We start from the raw sequence: 18,419 nt of genomic DNA, 5'->3' as shown, positions 1-18,419 counted from the left end.
TCTGTTCCATTGATCTATATATCTGTTTTGGCACCAGTACCATGCTGTTTTGGTTGCTGTAACCTTGTAGTATAGTTTGAAGTCAGGTAGCATGATGCCTCCAGCTTTATTCTTTTTGCTTAGGATTGTCTTGGCTATGTGGGCTCTTTTTTGGTTCCATATGAAATTTAAAGTACTTTTTTCTAATTCAGTGAAGAAAGTCAATGGTAGCTTGATGGGAATAGCATTGAATCTCTAAATTACTTTAGGCAGTATGGCCATTTTCACTATATTGATTGTTCCTATCCATGAGCATGGAATTTTTTCCAGTTGTTTGTGTCCTCTCTAATTTCCTTGAGCAGTGGTTTGTGGTTATCCTCTTTTATTTTGTTGAGCAGTGGTTTCTAGTTCTCCTTGAAGAGGTCCTTCACGTCCCTTGTAAGTTGTATTCCTAGGTATTTTATTTTCTTTGTAGCAATTTTGAATGGAAGTTCACTAACGATTTGGCTGTCTGTTCATCTGTTATTGGTGTATAGGAATGCTTGTGATTTTTACACATTGATTTTGTGTCCTGAGACTTTGCTGAAGTTGCTTATCAGCTTAAGGAGTTTTTGGGTTGAGATGATGAGGTTTTCTCAATATACAGTCATGTCATCTGCGAACAGAGACAATTTGACTTCCCCTCTTCCTGTATGAATACACCTGATTTCTTTCTCTTGCGTGATTGCCCTGGCCAGAACTTCCAATACTATCTTGAATAGGTGTGGTGAGAGAGGGCATACCTGTCTTGTGCAGGTTTTCAAAGGTAATGCTTCCAGTTTTTGCACATTCAGTATGATATTCGCTGTGGGTTTGTCATAAATAGCTCTTATTATTTTGAGATACATCCCATCAATACCTAGTTTATTAAGTGTTTTCAGCATGAAGCGATGTTGAATTTTATTGAAGGCCTTTTCTGCATCTATTGAGATAATCATGTAGTTTTTAATCATTGGTTCTGTTTACGTGATGGATTACATTTATTGATTTGCATATGTTGAACCAGCCTTGCATCCCAGGGATGAAGCTGACCTGATCATGGTGGATAAGCTCTTTGATGTGCTGCTGGATTCAGTTTGCCAGTATTTTATTGAGGATTTTCACATCAATGTTCATCAGGGATATTGGCCTGAAATTTTCTTTTTTTGTTGTGTCTCTGCCAGGTTTGGGTATCAGGATGATGCTGGCCTCATAAAATGAGTTAGGGAGGATTCCCCCTTTTCCATTGTTTGGAATCATTTCAGAAGGAATGGTACCAGCTCCTCTTTGTACCTCTGGTAGAATTTGACTGTGAATCCTTCTGGTCCTGGGCTTTTTTTTTTTTTTTTCGGTTGGTAGGCTATTAATTATTGCCTCAATTTCAGAACTTGTTATTGGTCTACTCAGGGGTTCGACTTCTTCCTGGTTTAGACTTGGGAGTGTGTATGTGTCCAGGAATGCATCCATTTCTTCTAGATTTTCTAGTTTACTTACATAGAGGTGTTTATAGTATTCTCTGATAGTAGTTTGTATTTCTGTGGGATCAGTGGTGATATCCCCCTTTATAATTTTTTATTGTGTCTATTTGATTCTTCTCTGTTTTCTGCTTTGTTACTCTGGCTAGCAGTCTATCTATTTTGTTAATCTTCTCAAAAAATCACCTCCTGGATTTGTTGTTTTTTGAAGGGTTTTTCATGTCTCTATCTCCTTCAGTTCTGTCAGATCTTGGTTATTGCTTATCTTCTACTAGCTTTTGAATTTGCGCTTGCTTCTCTAGTTCTTTTAGCTATCATGTTAGGGTGTCAGTTTTAGACCTTTTCTGCTTTCTGATGTGGGCATTTAATGCTATAAATTTCCCTCTTCATGCTGTTTTAGCTGTGTCCCAGAGATTCTGGTACATTGTACCTTTGTTCTCATTGGTTTCAAAGAACTTATTTATTTCTGCCTTAATTTCGTTATTTACCCAGTAATCATTCAGGAGTAGGTTTTTCGGTTTCCGTGTAGTTGTTTGGATTTGAGTGCATTTCTCAAACCTACCTTTTAATTTGATTGCACTGTGGTCTGAGAGGGTGTTTGTTATAATTTCGATTCTTTTGCATTTGCTGAGGAGTGTTTTACTTCCAATTACATGGCCAATTTTAGAATGAGTGCTATGTGGTGGTGAGAAGAATGTACACTCTGTTGATTTTGGGTGAAGAGTTCTGTAGATGTCTATTAGGTCTGCTTGGTCCAGAGCTGAGTTCAAGTCCTGAATATCGTTAATTTTCTGTCTCATTCATCTGTCTAATATTGACAGTGTCTAATATTAAAGTTTCCCACTACTATTGTGTGGGAGTCTAAGTCTCTTCGTGCATCTCTAAGAACTTGCTTTATGAATCTGGGTGTTCCTGTATTGGGTGCAGATATATTTAGGATAGTTAGCTCTTCTTATTGCATTGATCCCTTTACCATTATGTAATGCCCCTCTTTGTCTTTTTCGATCTCTGTTGGTTTAAAGTCTGTTTTATCAGAGACTAGGATTGCAATCCCTGCTCTTTTTTTTCCATTTGCAACATCCCTTTATTTTGAGCCTATGTGTGTCTTTCCAAATGAGATGGGTCTCCGAATACAACACACCAATGGGTCTTGACTCTTTATCCAATTTGTCAGACTGTGTCTTGTAATTGGGACATTTAGCCCATCTACATTTAAGGTTAATATTGTTATGTGTGAATTTGATCCTGTCATCATGATGCTAGCTGGTTATTTTGCACATTAGTTAATGCAGTTTCTTCATAGTGTCGTTTGTCTTTATATTTTGGTATGTTTTTGTAGTGGCTGGTACCATTTTTTCCTTTCCATATTTAGTGCTTCCTTCAGGAGCTCTCGTAAGGTAGGTCTGGTGGTGACAAAACCACTCAGCATTTGCTTGTCTGTAAAGGATTTTATTTCTCCTTCACTTATGAAACTTAGTTTGGCTCGATATGAAATTCTGGGTTGAAAATTCTTTTATTTAAGAATGTTGCATATTGGCCCCCACTCTCTTCTGGCTTGCAGGGTTTCTGCAGAGAGATACACTGTTACTCTGATGGGCTTCTCTTTGTAGGTAACCTGACCTTTCTCTCTGGCTGCCCTTAACATTCTTTTTTTTTTTTTTTTTTTTTCATTTCAACCTTGGAGAATCTGACAATTATGTGTCTTGAGGTTGCTCTTCTCGAGGACAATCTTAGAGGTGTTCTCTGTATTTCCCAAATTTAAATGTTGGCCTGACTTGCTAAGTTGGGGAAGTTCTCCTGGATAACATCCTTAAGTGTGTTTTCCAATTTGGCTCCCTTCTCCCCATCACTTTCACACACACCAATCAATCCTAGGTTTGGTCTTTTCACATAGTCCCATATTTCTTGGAGGCTTTGTTTTTTCCTTTTCATTCTTTTTTCTCTAATCTTGTCTTTATGCTTTATTTCATTAAGTTGATCTTCAGTCTCTGATATCCTTTCTTCTCCTTGATTGATTTGGCTATTGATACTTGTGTACACTTCACAAAGTTCTCATGCTGTGTTTTTCAGCTCCATCAGGTCATTTATCTTCTTCTCTAAACTGGTTATTCTAGTTAGCAATTCCTGTAACCTTCTATCAAGTTTCCTTGCATAGGGTTAGAACATGCTCCTTTAGCTCAGAGGAGTTTGTTATTACCAACCTTCTCAAGCCTACTTCTGTCAATTCGTCAAACTCATTCTCCGTCCAATTTTATGCCCTTGTTGGAGAGGAGTTGTGATCATTTGGAGGAGAAGAAGCATTCTTGTTTTTGGAATTTTCATCATTTTTGTGCTGGTTTTTCCTCATCTTCATGGATTTATCCACCTTTGATCTTTAATGCTGATGCCCTTTTGATGGGGTTTTTGAGTGTGTGTCCTCTTTGTTGATGTTGATGTGATTGCTCTCTGTTTGTTAGTTTTCTTTCTAACAGTCAGGCCCCTCGTCTGCAGGTCTGCTGGAGTTTGCTGGAGGTCCACTCCAGACCTTGTTTGCTGGGTATCACCAGTGGAAGCTGCAGAACAGCAAAGATTGCTGCCTACTCTTTCCTCTGGAAGTTTCATCCCAGAGGGGTATCTGCCTGATGCCAGCCAGAGCTCTCCTGTGTGAGGTATCTGTCGACCCCTCCTGGGAGATGTCTTCCAGTCAGGAGGCACAGGGGGCAGGGATCCACTTGAGGAGGCAGTCTGTCCCTTAGTAGAGCTTGAACGCTGTGCTGGGAGATCTGCTGCTCTCATCAGACCTGGCAGGCAGGAAATTTTAAGTCTGCTGAAGCTGCACCCACAGCCGCCCCCTCCCCCAGGTGCTCTGTCCCAGGGAGATGGGAGTTTTATCAATAAGCCCCTCACTGGGTCTGCTGCCTTTCTTTCAGTGATGCCCCAGTCAGTGAAGAGGAATCTAGAGAGGCAGTCTGGCCACAGCCACTTTGCCATGCTGTGGTGAGTTTGGCTTCCTTAACACTATGAGGGGAAAACCGCCTACTCAAGTCTCAGTACTGGCAGACAGCCCTCCCTGCACCAAGCTCAATTGTCCCAGACTGACTTCAGGCTGGCAGCAAGAATTTCAAGCCAGTGGTTCTTAGCTTGCCGGGCTCCGTGGGAGTGGGACCTGCTGATTGAGACCACTTGGCTCCCTGGCTTCAGTCCTCTTTCCAAGGGAGTGAACGGCTCTGTCTCAGTGGGGTTCCAGGTGCCACTGGGATATGGAAAAAAAAAAAAACTCCTACAGCTAGCTCGAGGTCTGCCCAAACAGCTACCTAGTTTTGTGCTTGAAACCCAGGACCCTCATGGTGTAGGCACACAAGGGAATGCCCTGGTCTGTGGGTTGCAAAAGCCATGGGGAAAGTGTAGTATCTGGACTGGGTAGCACAGTCCCTCATGGCTTCCCTTGGCTAGGGGAGGTAGTTCCCCGCCACTTTGCACTTCCCGGGTGAGGCAACACCCCACTCTGCTTCTGCTCACCCTCTGTGGGCTGCACCCAATGTCTAACCAGTCCCAATGAGATGAACCAGGTACCTCAGTTGGAAATGCAGAAATCAGCCACCTTCCGCATTGGTCCTGCTATAGGAGTTGCAGACCAGAATTGTTCCTATTCGGTCATCTTGCCAGCTGTCTTTAAGAAATTTTTTATCTATGTTCATGAAAGAAGTTGACCAAAGTTCTTTTTTAAATTTGAAATTTTTATATTATTTTCTTCTACTTCAACTTGAATTTCCATTTTACTTCTTTATGACATTTTTAGTGTAACATACGCTTAAATATATTTACTGACTACTCTCTTCATAAGAATGTGTAAGTACATTGAATTGAAATATTTGTCTATCATTCCCTATGGTTATAAGGTTATGTGTTTATAAATTCTTCTAAGTCAGACATCATTATACTTATTAGTATTAATAATTATTATTGTTCATGTTACCAAATAAAATATACTTATATTTTATAGATAATTATATTTAAAGTTTTATTAGAAACATTTAATGAACTTATACGAGCTGTCTCTTTTTTGTTTTCAATTACTTCATAAAATCATAGAAAAATATTATCTGTTGATAGTTTTCATCTTTTTATATGTAAGTAACTAAGGAAACTTGTTTATGTGGCTACTCAAGTTGGGTTTCCTGGCAGAGATGAGTGAGGTTGCCAAGACATACAATTTAGTAAGGAAGTATTTAAAAACAAACAAACAACTGTAAGGGATAGTGAAAGAAACAGAACAAGAAAGTGTATATGTCAAGCAAACGTATGGGCTGAGATAAAGCCTAGCTTTTGTCTGACCCACAAAAGAAAGTTGTTGAAAATAAGCTGCACTATAGAGATACAGATGTGTAAAAACAATAAACTGCATGATAGAGATGTCATGTGTAAAGACAAAAGGGTGGCCTGTAACAAGAGTGAAAAAGTGCAGCCTCCCAGGCAAGGCAGCTCCAGTGAACTGATCAACCAGGGGGCTACTATTTGCCATTGACAGCCAATACTCAATAGCAGCTAGGGGGTGGGTACATCGTTCTGGCAAAGGGGATCTGATGAGGAAGGCATCACCTATACATAGATAGGTAAAGTAAAATGAAAGGATTTGTATCTTAGCAATGGCACTAAATTCTACGCACTCTTCTCAAGTTATGCCAAAATTTGTATAGTGATTATCTTAAGTCATATTTACCAGGAAACATGCTCTGAAAAGGAAAAATCACAAGCAAGAAGCATACTGGGGTGTGCTTTCAGGGTAAAACCTGCCAGAGGGTGACAGAGACAAAATTGGGCAAAGACAGAAGTTAAACCTCTTTATTACAACTGCAAAAGAGAGCTCTGTGGTTGGGAGGACCCTTTGGCAAAGTCTGACAGTAAGGTCTTTGCATTCGTGCCTCAACAGGCCTTTGGAAGTGGCTACTCCTGAAAAGAGGCTTAACCTCAAAAGAGTATGTTCCAGTTGACCAAGAGAAATTTCCATAAGGAACTCAGCTTGAACCATCAGAAACTCTTGGGAAGTTGTAATTATGAGGGTTTCAGTCCTGAAGCGGAGGATCTGGGTGATGCACCACAGCATTTATTACAGATATAGATATTTATAATTGATTTTAAATAACTAAAAACTTGATTTATATTCCTTCAATTTTCCTGGGAATCAAAACTTAGAAATCACATTGGAAGAATATTTCTTTCCCAATCATTAAAATCCCATTGGACAACAAGATGTAGCATTCAGTAGGTTTTTACACATGTGAAATTTACTAGAGTAAAATTTTACATGGGTGAAAGATAGGATTGTATTATAATTGTGAGAAAGGTAATTATGGAAGCAGAAGTGAAAAACAAAATAACATAATGGCTCTTCTTTAAGTGCACCTTTGTCATAGGCAGAAGTTGAAAATGACCCCCATTGAAGGGAGCAAGAGGCACAGTTTTACCAATTTATTTGAGGTGCATGATACAAAGAAGGTACCCTTCAGTCAGTGTTAACCTCAAAGGGGATTCTTTTGTCAAACTATGATAATTATTTTAGTCTATCAGAAAATGATATGGTTCATGAGATCTGGATATCTTTCCCATCAGGGCCCCTTCCCTAACCTATGTGATGAAGGTTGAATGTTAAGGGATCACATCAGTAAAGAGAGTAGCCAAAGGTGTAAAATTGATCCTAATTTGTAGCAGACTATGGTAGAAAGGAAAGGACAGACACGTCTATCCTCCAAGGAGATTCCTGAGAACTTTTCACATCTTCCCAAACCCTTTCATGTCTTCTTGGAGGTACAGGAAAGAACCACTTGAACACCAGCTGATAAATCAGAAAACTCAATTCTCCTTGTGTTCAATGAGTTAATCTTGAAGCTTCTTATGGATCTTTGGGATTCAAGGCTGTTTGTGGAAAGATAACAAAAAGGGAGAGGCTCCAGCTATTCATGCCCACATTTGGGAAAGGATAATTCCAAAGAGTATTACTTCTGCTTTGACAGGTATTCCTATTGACATGGGGAAATAGCACAGTGTGGCTCTTCTACTGGCCAGGAGATGGAGAAGATGGCACAGGAAGTTTGGAGGGCAGAGCACAGGGGCCTTGGGAGGATAGGGCTAGAGCCCTGGAGAGGAGGCTGGCAGTGGACATTGCACTGTTGTTACTGCTGATAGAACATTATTCCAGATTTAAGCACATCTGCAAGAAACAGGAGACAGATTTCTTCAGAGGTGCACAATCTGCATTAATCATCAGGAGCTCCATCACATCCTCAGAGGCAAAGTCCTTCCCATCTCTTTTAGTCTGTCTAAGCTACTATAACAAACTTCCATATATTGGGAAGCTTATAAACAACAAAATTTGTCTGGAAAGTCCAATATCAAGGTGCCATCATATTCAGTGTCTAGTTGGCAGGGGGCACTTCCTCCTGGTTCATAGAAGGTGCCTTCTCACTGTGTCCTCACAGGGTAGTGGGGTAAGGAGGCTCCCTTGGGCCTTTTTTATAAGGACACCAATCCATTCATGAGGGTTCTACTCCCACAATCTAATCACCCTCAAAAGCCCCACCTCCTAATACTATCACCTTGAAGTTAGAATTTCAACAGATAAATTTTGGGGTGACACATTCAATGCATAGCACCACCTGTCATTTGGGCACAACCACCAGCCTATCGGATCCAGCACTGGCAACATCTAACCACAATATGAGTTACTGAGAGGACATACCAACTTTTTCCTAGTTGTAAAAATACCAGGCATGGTCTCCTGCCCTAGTTAGATACTTTCCCTGTCCTGACCTCAGTATTCTAATAGGGACATTAACAGTGGGATCAAGTTCAAAGTAGACGAAGCAGGACAGAAGAGTCTGGAGTGGAGGAAGGACACTGCAGTTGTTAAGAGAATATGAAAATACCTGACACATGAGACAAATTAGGAAACTAGCAGAGAAACCCTGGGCAACCATATCGGGGGAACCCACCCCCAATATTTCAACATAGGTTCTTTCTATTTTCCACAAGTGTCAGCCAGTTGAGAAATACAGAGAAAGAGTACAAAGAGGAATTTTACAGCTGGGACTCCGGGGGTGACATCACATATTGGTAGGACTGTGATGCCCACCAGAGTCACAAAACCATTTATTAAGGCTTTAGAAAGTTGGTGGGGAGGGTGTACAAATGGGGAGTAGGTCACAAAGATCACATGCTTCAAAGGGCAAAAAGGAGAACAAAGATCACATGCTTCTGAGGAAACAGGACAAGGACAAATTTAGAACTACTCATAAGGGTCTATGTTCAGCTGTGCACGTATTGGCTTGATAAACATCTTAAACAACAGAAAACAGGGTTCGAGGGCAGAGAACCGGTCTGACCTCAAATTTACCAGGGTGGGGTTTTTTCCCCACCCTAATAAGCCTAAGGGTACTGCAGGAGACTAGGGTGTATTTCAGTCCTTATCTCAACCACATAAGACAGATATTCCCAGAGCGGCCATTTATAGACCTCGCCCCAGGAATACATTCCTTTCCCAGGGTCTTAATTATTATTATTTCTTGCTAGGAAAAGAATTTAGCGATATCTTCCCTACGCACGTCTGTTTATAGGCTCTCTGCAAGAAGAAAAATATGGCTGTATTCTGCCCGATTTCCCAGGAAGTCAGACCTCATGATTGTCTTCCCTTGTTCCCTGAAAATCACTGTTATTCTGTTCTTTTTCAAGATGCACTGATTTCATAATGTTCAAACACACATGTTTTACAATCAATTTGTACAGATAACACAATTATATTGGTCCTGAGGTGACATACATCCTCAGCTTACGAAGATAACAGGATTAAGAGATTAAAATAAGACAGGCATAAGAAATTATAAGAGTATTATTAGGGAAATGATAAATGTCTATGAAATCTTCACAATTTATGTTCCTGTGCTGTGGCTCCAGCTGGTCCCTCCATTCAGGGTCCCTGACTTCCTGCAACACAACCAGAAAAGGAGAGAAAAGTAAAGTAAAGGAAGATGCTTGGGCAAAAAAAAAAAATGGATTTGAGAGACAAGGAGTATGGTCCTCAATCCCTGGTGGGAAGACTCTAAAGCTTATTCTGTAATGCTAAAGGCACATTACAGAAAGGTAGAAACTCTGAGCACAGATTCATCCCAGTGCACATCGGTCTCCCTCAGGATCCCCTTCCTTGGAAGTCAGAGACCAAGGAGAAGCTGCAAGTCCAAGTGCTCTCCATGCTGGTGAGAGATTCTCCCAGGGAGGAAAGCTGGTTTCTGTCATCCCAGGCTTACTGAACCTGTCCTTAGCAGAAAATTTCTAAAGCATCTTCCTTCTCTTTCTGTTGGCTCTCAAAGCACACACCCCTATGTAAATACATCCTTTTCCCTATCTCTCTTTCCACTTTTCCTGAGCATACCCTCCATGAAGGATGTTCTGAAAACTACTCATTTCCAAATCAAGAGAGCTCTAAAGAAGAATTCCTTCAAAGTTACCCATGTCAGATATAGGAATACAGGGATATTCTACAGTCCACTGTGTTCTGCAGTCTTAAGTTTATTTTCAAGCCACGGATGATGAAAGACATCAATGAAGTACAAGAAGAACTGGACCAACAATGAGGGTAGCCAGGTTCTGGTCCTGATTATGCCACAAACCATTCATGTGACCTGACATCTCTGGACCCCAATTTTCTTATGTGAAATATTGTATCTCATGATATCTCTCATTTTCTTTTTGAAATTAAGAGATAATTTCTTACAATAAAATGCGCAGGTTTTAAGTGCACAGTTTAATGAGTTTTGACAAATATTTACACTATGTATCTTTAAACCAACACCCAAATTTCTAATGTCCTTTTAATAGTAAGTATTTTCTCATTTCCGTTTCCTTACCAAATCAGTATTTACCCACATCAACTCCTCTACATCCATCTACAAAGCAGATTTAGTGTCAAAATACATAGAGTGCTGTACCCTACCAGGGAATTTGAGTAGAAAGACCAGGAGCCTCCATCTACCCTGCCAGAAAGCCGGGGCCACCTCACACAGTGAGCTGCTCCTGTCCCTGAAGATAGAAAAGCACAGGGAGGGCCCCAGCCTGAGTCCTTTTATCCTGGACTCAAACCAGGCTCAGAAATTATGGGGAATTCCATGAGTTTACTGCATCCAGGGTATCTTATGTCACTTTTTATGAACACATGTGTCACACTCCCTCTTTGCACTGAAAAGTCTAATTTGGCTACTGCAAAAAGATCAGCAATGTTTCTCAGGGTTTTGAGTAGAAGACCAAAGCATGGAAAAAGATACATGTGGGTCTGATGGAGAGTGCTTCCCGTGTACTATTCTAACTTCAGTGCACCATCTGGGCACTTGCAAAGGAAAATCAGTAAATCTCCCTGAGCCCCTGACACACTGGAAGCAGGGCTGACCATGGAGGTGAAAGGTTGATGCTAATCACATTTTATCTTTTAATCACTTTCCATTTCAATTTGTACCTTCCTGCCACACAAGAGCCTCCCTGACTTGGGGAGAATCAGAGTCACTTGAAGAAGCCATTTGGAGGGATCACAAAAAAAAATTCTAGAACAGTCTTGGGTGATAGTGAAGAAGAAATACATCTACAATTTTGCCTTTCATAAGATTGACAAGTGTCCAATTCTTTCCCTCAGTGGGCACCTTCTCTCATTCCTCCTGGAGCCAATCTTTGGGCAGCAGCCGTTGGGGAAATGTGGCCCACTGAATGACAGAGGATGTCTTGGTCGGTCAGTTTCAAGATTTGGGGCAGGTCAGGACACAGAGACAGCAGCCACAGCTTGTCTTTCTTTCTCTGACACTTGATATTACTCTCTGCTCTTATCCCTGAATTCCTCTCAAATTGGTCCTTTCAGGGTGATGCATTCACCTTTATTGCATTTTTCACTAAACATGGTTTCTTTATAAAATTTGAGAAGCAGATTTTTTGGAGATTTAGACTCTGTTTGAGGCACTCGTTTATCTGCTCACACTATTGAGACCTTCCCAAGAAATTCTGGGCTACCACGTGGGAAAAAGTCATGCCCAGGACTTTGAGATCGCAGGCCTGTATGAAGGAAAGGAGCCCCAGGGATGAAAGAGACTCCAGGGATCACAAAGGAGGGAAAGTGGTGAAGCGAGAGGTTCTCCTCCTACTCTTGGATATATGGAACGTATTCTAAGATCCTGTGTGTCAATCATTGCTAAGGAATGGAGGAGATAATACAATAACACTTTGTGGATGGTGTGAAGCTGAGGGAGGAGGGTTAAGTCAGACTTCAGAGCATAGGGTGGTGCTGGAAAAATCCCCTGTACAGCATCACTATAGGAGAATCTTCTTCTGCCTAATCACCAGTCAGCAAGCATGTTGCATAGTGATCAACACCTACCAGATAGCACTGTTTCTTCACTCTGCTTGCTCACATGTGCCTCCTACTAGACCATGAGCTTCCCTTGGGCCTATCATCACTGCATCCTTCCTCACTCTCAGGAGCTGGCCCCTAGTAGGTGCTCAGTAGCCTTTGGGTAAATGATCTTACATTCATTTGACCTAAAACATCAGTGCTAGATATGGTGTGTGTGGCATGGATGGCAACTTTATTTACTTTATGTAAAATGTGAGGACGAGACATTTGCATGGAATATGAAGTGCATTAGGATCCAGTCCTGTAATCCTAGAAGAAACCACAATTCCAAAAACTCAACCTAGGGATTTCTCTCTTCTTGTCTCCTCATAGCCACACAACTCCACTGAAGGACCCACGTACACTTGAGAAAAATGCATGGGACCTTATATCCCCCTTCCCCACCCATCACATGCACATACAAAATCCTTACAGAGGAAAGAGAAATGTTGTTATTCACCCCAATGCTGCAAAACTGAAGCTTGGAGTGCAAAGAGAGAGTTTGGCGTGTATTTTAGAGAATTGAGTGAGATATTGGTACACTGAGAAATTAGTGGGTGACTTGGTTTCCTCCTGTCCAAGCTGGGCCCAGAATAAAAGGACACTGCTCTGGGCTTCTTCATGCCATGTGGATCCCTGAGGCTAGAACAGCCTGAAGAGAAGCAGTGAGTGAAGAAACTTCTGTGGAAGAGGAAGCCTTCAGGCCAGCAATCAGCTCCCACTAGACAGAATGAGAAGATGGTGTAGTTACGGGTTGGGGTAGGATGCAGAAATGAAAGACAGATGTCCAGAAACAGCACTGGAAAAAGATGCACAAAACAGACTGGAAAATGAAGACAGAGTGTAGGACAGATGGCAAGCAGAAAGCGGTGAGATGAAAACAGACCCAAAAGTCAGATACTCTTAAAAAAAAGGTTCAGCAAAAAGGTTGTGGCCGAAATCCAGTCTGCCACATGTTTACTACGACAATAAAATTCTACGGGAACATAGCCACTCCCATATGTTGTCTATGACTGCTTTTGTGCTACAACAGCAGAACTGAAAAGTTGTGACAGAGATTGTCTGGCCTGCTAAGTGTAAAATGTTTACCATCTGACCCTTGGCAGAAAAGGATTACTGACCACTGTTATAAACCTAAAAGTTACTTTGAGACCAATGAGATCAAAGGTAGCATTGAGGAAAACAAAGCAGCTCCAGGGTATCCCATAGATTTTGGTAAAGCTGAGATGAACCTACTTTCAAGCTCCCAGTCTCTGCTCTTCTTGTACTTCGAGTATTTCTCTTATTTAATTATCAAGCTTTGGGACCTAGGTCGGAGGATGATGAGACACCCAGATGCTCCCAGATTCTAACACATAAGATAGGTCATGACAAGGGACACTGATGTTCCTGAAGAAGTAATTATCAAGTTGTAAGTCATAGGGGCAGTACAGAAGGTCCAGGGAAGTTGCCAAGGAGGGATGAGAAAGGAGAAAAAATGTCTTAGGAGCAGGGGACACAGAGTCAAAGAAAGGACGTGTTTCATAACAGAAAAAATATAATCCAATCTCCCTCCAAATTAGATTATCTGCAACAACAGATCTGATTAATTTAGCCAGCATTCTGCTTTACCTTTCACTTCAAGGCTTGCCTCCCAGATACCTTCACATCTTTTCTCTCCCCTGACTTGCTGTGGTGTGAAAATATTCCAGGCGAAGGACAGAGTGCAGTCCAGACACCAACTCCTGGGAGGGGCAGACACTGCAGGTCCCAACCATCTGTGGGGCAGCCCCACAAAAGTCTCCTGTGGGGTGGGCAGTGTCCGGAGCAAATGCAATGGGGATGTCTTGTCATTGACGTTAAAGAGAGGGGTGATGAGAGAGGGTGTTTCTCCCTTGTGGTATTTTGGGGAATAATTTTCTTCACTGATGTTGTGTCATACTAAAGTACTTTCTTCTTTCTCTCAGTTTACTTTCAACTAGGGAAAATGTCCTAGCAGGAGCAGAAATAAGGCAAAGTCCCCTACCAGCACCACCCCCAACTCAGGTCCCACAGCCCTGTCCTCCCAGTGCCTGAACCCTTTCTCCCACCCTTCATACAGTAGAAGTCCCTCCGTTAAGTACCCCTTATGCCAGCAAGACTGCACACCAAAGCAGAAGTGACCCTCAGAAGTCACCTTCTCTGACCTGGACAAGAGGATACTGCATCCCCCGGCCCCCCTCCATCCCCTTATTTCCAACAACAGGGACCACCACACAACCTAGAAGATACTATCTGTCTTCAGATTCAAGATGGAAGATCTTGTCATAGTCTACTGGGGTTTCCTCCCTGAATCGACAACCCCTCCCAGCTTTTCAGCCAGGAGACAACATGGTTTAGACAGAGTGCCACGTTTTCAAACCTTCCGCCTGTGATCCAAATATGCCATGTTTCCACCTGCTACCTTCTCTACCACACTGCCTTCTGCTGGCTATATGAGATTCCTGCAAGAACACAGAACATTCAGCTCTCTGCCTCAATGGGATTCAACAACTTCATTAAGGTTTCTAGGAGCAAATATTGTTTAAAAAAAAAAAAATTAACATATGAAAACTGCTTAAATCAATGAAAAATTTTCCAGAATTCTTTACAGCACATCTACACACTCTTTGATGAAGACAATGACATTGTCTGTTTGTATTTTCTCCCTAATAATCTCCATAAATCCTAACAAAGCTCACCCCTTCCTCTGGACTTTGAACCTATTCCAAGACCTATGATATTTTTTTTCTCTCTCTGCTTCCCAATCAAACATATGTATCCCTGACTCACCATGTCTTTGCTCTCTTGCTGGAGATGGAAAAAAGTCACAGAGAGACAAAGGAGCCTGTGGAGGAAAGTGGAGCCCGAATGGGAAATCCTCGGAAGGACCCTAGAGGTGATCAGGGGCCACCCAAGAGTGACAAGGGAACACAATTCAAGCCAGAAGGTCTTCTTTTTCTCTCTGGTTGCCCAGTCTCAGTCTTTGGTTTCAGCTGCTTCCAGACTCACCTCTATATGAGGCACCTATCCACTTCTAATTAGGGACTCGCCATGCAGGGGAGGTGGGGAGAGTGGACGAAGGAGCCATCAGTGTCAAGGCTGCAGGAGGGATGAGCACATGACATGCCCTGCAAGGTTCATAGATGTGTGAGCGCTCAGCATCTGGGACCAGAATTGTGAGCTTGGCTCTGCACGGAGCCCAGTCTGTTGGGGATGGACCCCAGAGAGAGGTATTACTTCAGCAGTTCTCACACTACTTGGTCTTGAAAATAATTTACACACTTAAGATTAATAAGGACCCCAAATAGATTTTATTCACGTGATTTACATCTATTGATATTTCTTGTATTAAAAATTAAAACTAGAAAATTTTAAACACATCTTACATAAGTAGATATTGCACTAGCTGGCAGAGTGATGATGTCATTGCATATCATCTACTCTCCAGAAAATTCTACCATAGACTCATGAAAAAATATAAGTAAAAAAGTCAAATAATATCAGCATTATGATTAAAATTGTTTCGACCTCGCTGACCCTACTGGATGCATCTCAGGGACCCGAAGGTCCCCACACCACACTTTGACAACTACTGGTCTAGGGCATGATTGTGGGCCAGGCCTCCAGGGTCTCAGAGCACAACACACCACAGTAGCACAAGTTTCAAAGGGTTGAGGACATTCTCCTTGGTCTCAGCTTACTTGTGGGTTTTATTTATGCCTGTTGTTTAACTATCCAGCCAAATTAAGTTCTGCCCTTTAATTCCATGATCATTAATCAGAACCAATTTAGCACTGCTAAATTGAGTTCTGTACCATCATTCAATAACCATTGACAACAACGCCTAGAAAGCATCTAGTTTATAAAACCTGAAGACAAAGAGAATAAGACACTGAAGATCTCTAGAGAAGCCTCCTCGGTTGTCTCTTGCAGCAGTGGGGATACACGTGTGCTGCATGAACCATTAGGCTGATCTGACCAGGGCTTCCATCAGGCACAGAGGGTGTGAGGGATGATGTATTGAACGTGGAAGGTGAGGAAGAAGGCAGAGCAGAGGATGTCTCCTGGGTTCCTATCTGGGTTTCTTCCTTGTGTTCCTAAGTGCAACCAGCAGGAGTTTCCTTGGGAGCTAATCACATTCAGTGATTATGGAAGTTTGAATCTAATAATATTATTTCCCAGTTCTCCTCCCACCAGCTACACAATAGCGTCTCCCTTATTTCCATGGAGGTAAAATCACATCATAGTCAATTGAAAAATATACCTGAAGGATAAAAATTTTAAGAACAATCAAGAGTGGAGGTGGAAGAGAAAGGATAAGAACTAATTTTATAGTAGGATTGGGAAAGTCCCCCCAAATTGCACCCACTTCCCTTTTGCCTAGTCAAGATTATAAGTTCCTGGGTCCTTTCACTGAGCACAGGAAAGTCCCTGCTAGTTGATTTCAGACTGAAACAAAGAGACTAGAGCTTCTGGTTCTTGTTTCTAAATCTTACTATTAAACTCTTCTCCTGGGCCTAAATTTTTCTCAAGCTCTTTGCATTGTAGGTATGTAGAATATATTTTTCTCTGCAAATTCCACAGCTTAAAGTCTTTTTTTTTAAGTTTAGCAGGCAGAATTTCTTAAATAAACTTTAAGCTGACACTATTGCCTGGGTAGTTAAGAACCTCCATCCATCATCCACTGTCTGGCCCCAAACCACTGACGTGTTTCTAGCACCACCACCTGGAAACTGGTGGAATCAAAAGATCGGAGCTACCTGGGCTATGCCTTGGCAAGGAGCACAAGGTGTGTCCTTTGTGAGGCACACACTAGGACTAGGTTTCCATTATTTTATTTTGAGAGATTAGGCAAAGCTTCTTCCGGCCCACTGACCAGCTCAGGAAGTCTTCCTGGTGAAGAGAAGAAAAGGATGTAGTATCCATAAACAAATACAGTTAGAGAACAAAAGACTGGATAAACTGCCACAGGAGGGTCGACATGCATTGACCTAGAAAGAGACAGAATCTCCTCTACATCATCCCTGGAGGTGATAGCTCCCCAGGAGGTTTTCTGTGACCCACTCACCCCCACCTATCATCCAAATGGATTTCCACAGCACACTGATCAAACTTCAGTCATATCTCCCCATACTTAGCTCTGTGCCTCAACATCAGTGACTCCGCTCACTCTTGCCTAGACTGCAGAGTGTTTGTCCAGGGTGCTCTGCATCTTCATCCCCTATGCTGTCCTCACACATGTGCGTGCGCACACACTCACATGCACACGCATGCACACATGAGCACACAGGCATGCATACGCACACACAGGGTCTAGTCTCTGGGAGAGGCTCAATGACTTTAAACTTCATTTAATCCTAAAGAGCAGCGCTAGAGGTGGTGTGAGTTAATGTTAAGTGATTTCATTTCAAGTCCCTCAAAGAGATGGTGGGATTGGGGTGGGGGCATATGATAGATGCTAAACACACAGCCAGGAATCCTTGTAGAAGAACTGTTTCGTGGAGATGAGAAGTTCAGCAAGTCCTTTCTGCTTGTCTCCTCTCAGACACTAGGATGTCCCAAAGACCTGAGGTGCTGCTGAATAAAGTGGACCTGCCTCCATATCCCTTTCTCTCACCCCCACATCTCCATCCAGGGCAGATATCAAACTGGAACCCCACTGGGGGCTTAGAGCAATAATACCTCTGCAGGTCTATGAGGGCTATATGGACACCACAGCCCGTTGCATACTGCCTGGCCACCATGCTCCAGCCCACAAGATGACAGCTGTAGATGAAGAAACCAAAGACACAGATCACAGACATGATTCTCTTAGACCTGAAGTAGAACTTAACTTTCTTGGATCCCCATGCTTTGCTCCTCCTTCTGCATCATCTTCAGCTTATACCCAGGCTAGGGTAACAAAAGCTTGGGAATTTACTCTTTCTTGTGTTCAATTCTGATTCTTTAGTTCGCCAACTCAAACTGGCATGTATTAACCTCCAGAAAAAAAGAGATCAGATTTTAAAGTAACGAGGAATAGCATAGATGAAGAAGAGAAACAGTCAATAATAGGAGAAAAGGCAAAATGTCTGTGTAACTATTAACAGAATGGCTCAAAACACAGGAAAATTTGCATGACATTCTAAAAGTCTTCTAGTCCTGCCTCCGATTAAATTATTCTCCACCAAAAGGCCTTCAAAAGATTAGCTGGCACTTAATTAAACATTTGCTGGGCCAGTTGATAAACTTAGGAAGTGCTGCTACTGGCCTGAGAAGAGGATGTTAGCAACTTCTTCCCTACCTCCTGCCACTTCCATCCACACATGCTGCTCCCACTGTCTGGAACATTTGGGAGCATGTCTTCATTAGGGACAACCTTGAATTATGTGCAGGTTTGTGCTCCCTCCTCCAAACTTTTCCTTCCTCAGACTAAAACTCCCCTACTCTGTTTTCCATTTTTTAACAGGCACTCTATCTTGGTGCTTCCCTAACTTTTTGCTTTTTTTTCTGAATCATTGCAATGTGAGCTTGATTGTCTCAGACAGCAGCATCCGTAACTGGCCTCA

The 18,419-nt window shown here is 42.1% G+C and overlaps 1 protein-coding gene and 1 long non-coding RNA gene across 2 annotated transcripts in view; one reads left to right on the top strand and one right to left on the bottom strand.

Annotated features, from left to right (window-relative positions):
- Nucleotides 1-15,407, top strand: part of LOC139356678 (uncharacterized) — a 28,535-nt gene extending 13,128 nt beyond the window's left edge. The window contains exon 3 of the long non-coding RNA XR_011608960.1: nt 13,818-15,407. This is a non-coding gene — a long non-coding RNA (uncharacterized lncRNA). The remainder of the gene's footprint in view (nt 1-13,817) is intronic.
- Nucleotides 1-18,419, bottom strand: part of LOC105497922 (small proline rich protein 2G) — a 121,352-nt gene that overhangs the window by 37,657 nt on the left and 65,276 nt on the right. The window lies entirely within an intron of this gene.

This window comes from Macaca nemestrina, chromosome 1 (assembly GCF_043159975.1).
Source record: "Macaca nemestrina isolate mMacNem1 chromosome 1, mMacNem.hap1, whole genome shotgun sequence".
NCBI classification, from domain to species: Eukaryota; Metazoa; Chordata; class Mammalia; order Primates; family Cercopithecidae; genus Macaca; species Macaca nemestrina.
The sequence above is the reverse complement of the archived record's forward strand: the minus strand, read 5'-3'. Positions and strand labels throughout refer to the sequence as shown.